This window comes from Heloderma suspectum, chromosome 4 (assembly GCF_057233095.1).
Source record: "Heloderma suspectum isolate Gila_16-S chromosome 4, 16-S_ref, whole genome shotgun sequence".
Classification (NCBI taxonomy): domain Eukaryota; kingdom Metazoa; phylum Chordata; class Lepidosauria; order Squamata; family Helodermatidae; genus Heloderma; species Heloderma suspectum.
In genome coordinates, this window is record NC_139461.1 from 166,500,212 (window position 1) to 166,503,348 (window position 3,137).

Sequence of the window (3,137 nt, forward strand, 5' to 3'; positions counted from 1 at the left end):
ATTTGTTGGTTGCATAAGTATCCCCCCCCCCCCCGAGTCAATACTTGGTAGAAGCACCTTTGGCCGCAATTACAGCTGTGAGTGTTTTGGGGTAACAGCTTTGCACATCTGGATCCTGCAGTTGTCATAGAATCATAGACTAGTAGGGTTGGAAGGGGCCTATAAGACCATCGAGTCCATCCCCCTGCTCAGTGCAGGAATCCAAGTCAGAGCATCCCTGACAGATGGCTGTCCAGCCTCGTCTTGAATGCCTCCAGTGTGGGAGAGCCCACCACCTCCCTAGGTCATTGGTTCCAGTGTCGCATTGCTCTTAACAGTCAGGATGTTTTTCCTGATGTTCAGCCGGAATCTGTAACTTGAGCCCATTATTCTGTGTCTTTCACTCTGGGATGATCGAGAAGATATCCTGGAAGTGACCTCTCTGTGACAAAGTACTTGAAGAGAGCTATCCTATCTCCCCTCAGTCTTCTCTTCTCTAGGCTAAACATGCCCAGTTCTTTCGGTCTCTCCTTGTAGGGCTTTGTTTCCAGTCCCCTGATCATCTTTGTTGCCTTCCTCTGAGCCCTCTCCAGTTTGTCTGCATCCTTAAAGTGTGGTGCCTAGAACTGGACACAGTACTCAAGATGAGGCCTAACCAGTGCTGAGTAGAGGGGAACTAGTACTTCCCGGGATTTGGAAGCTATACTTCTATTAATGCAGCCCAAAAGAGCATTTGTCTTTTTTGCAGCCACATCACATTCTTGGCTCAAATTCAGCTTGTGATCGACAACAATTCCAAGATCCTTCTCACTTACAGTGTTGTTGAGCCATGTATCGCCCATCTTGTAAGGGTGCACTTGGTTTCTTTTTCCTAGGTACAGAACTTGGCATTGATCCCTGTTAAATGTCATTCTGTTTTGTGCCCAGCACTCCAGCCTATCAAGATCATTTTGAATTCTGTTTCTGTCTTCCAAGGTATTAGCTATCCCGCTCAATTTGGTGTCATCTGCAAATTTGATCAGCATTCCCTGCACCTCCTCCTCCAAGTCATTAATACAAATGTTGAAGAGCACTGGCCCAGGACTGAGCCGTGCGGTACCCCGCTCATTACCTCTCCCCAGTTTGCGAAGGTCCCATTGATAAGCACTCTTTGAGTCCGATTCCGTAGCCAACTGTGGATCCACCAAATCGTTGTTTCATCTAGCCCACTTTGAGCTGGTTTGCTCATCAGGATACCATGGGGCACTTTGTCAAAAGCTTTGCTGAAGCTGAGGTATATGATGTCTACAGCATTCCCACAGTCCACAAGAGAGGTTACATAATCAAAAAATGAGATCAGATTCATCTTGCAGGATTTGTTCTTGACAAATCCATGTTGGCTTTGAGTAATTGCATTGTTTTCAAGGTGCTTACAGATGGATTGCTTTAGAATCTGCTCCAGAATTTTCCCGAGGATTGATGTCAGACTGGCTGGTCTGTATTTCCTCCTTTTTACCCTTTCTGAAGATAAGCACAACGTTAGCCCTCCTCCAGTCATTTGGCACTTCCCCCTTCCTCCATGATTTCTCAAAGAGAATAGACAGTGGTTCTGAGAGTTCTTCTGCCAGTTCCTTTATTACTCTAGGGTGCAGTTCATCTGGCCCTGGGGATTTGAACTCAAGCAAAGTAATTAGGTGTTCCTTGACCATATGCCTATCGATCTCAAGCTGCAATCCTGCCCCTTCAGCCTGTACTTCGTCATAGACCCTCTTTCGGGAGAAGACTGAGCCAAAGTAGCAATTGAGCACCTCTGCCTTTTCCTTGTCATCTGTTATCATTTTGCCATCCTTATTTAATATGAACCACCACTCCTTTCCTCTGTCTTTTACTATGCACATATCTGAAGAAAGCCTTTTTTACTTTGTCAGGTTGGGTGGGGACCATCAGTGAACAGCAATTTTCAAGTTTTGCCACAAATTCTTAATCAGATTGAGGTCTGGTCTTTGGGCCATTCTGAGACATTCAGGGTCTTAATCTGAGATGATGTGACACTTGAACTGCACACAGGTGGACTCCATTCAACCAATTTTGTGACTTCTGAAGGCAGTTGGTTGCTCCAGAGCTTATTTAGGGGTGTCACAGCAAAGGGGGTGAATACTTATGCAATCTAGACTTTTCGGTTTATTTGTAAATCATTTTGTAAAATATGTAGATTTCTTCCCCATTTCAACTTTATGGACTATTTTGTGTAGATCAATGACACGAAATCCTAATTAAATCCACTTTAATTCCAGGTTGAAACACAACAAAATGTGGAAAGGCTAAAAGGCAGTGAATACCTAGACAAGGCACTGTATGCCCTCAGACCATGGCCTGGGACCACACAGATAGAGAAATGCACAACTAGCCTCAGGGGAGAAAAAACATGCACTTGGAACTGATGTATCACGTACCTTAATAGTAAATTTTAATTACACTTGTCCCATTTCCCAAACCATGAACTTGAGTACATTAAATTGAGTATATACTAATAAATGTTGCCAGATGCCACTGAAAAACTAGGTATGGTGTTGTGCTAGCTGTATGAAAATGAAATGGCAACTATATCAATGGCATATACCCAAACTTATGACCTAACTTGTCTATCTCCAATTTTATCATTTCCAAAGTGACCCTTAGCCCTGAATAAATAGAGTTTCACAACCAGACCCCCCTCATGAAGGAGAATGGGAGCCTTGCTTTACTGGGGACACCTGGAGGAAGGTGCAGGAAGACTCTTTTACAATTTTAAAGGGTTTTAAGTACCAGATGATGTTAGCTTTGATGCTGGAGAAGGAGAACAGATGCTTTTCAGTGGGTAAAAGATTCTAACATGTTTACATGGCAGAGTATTACTGTTTGCATGGGAACAATTAGCATTGCGCTATTCTTTGTTCACTGTAGCTCTGTACTCTCTTCCTTGTTGCTGCTAATACAACACCAGTGGAGGCTGGTAGCCAATCTGACCAGGAGGTGGGGTGCGGGGAGGCAGGGCTGAGAACAGGTCAGCAGAAGGCAGAGCTGAGGGGTCACAGGAGGTAGAATGGTCTTTGAATCCCCAGCAGCCACCAATCCATACCACAGAAGGGAAGAGCTGAGGAACATGAACTTCAAGCTTGTACATGCGCAGGAGGCAGTGG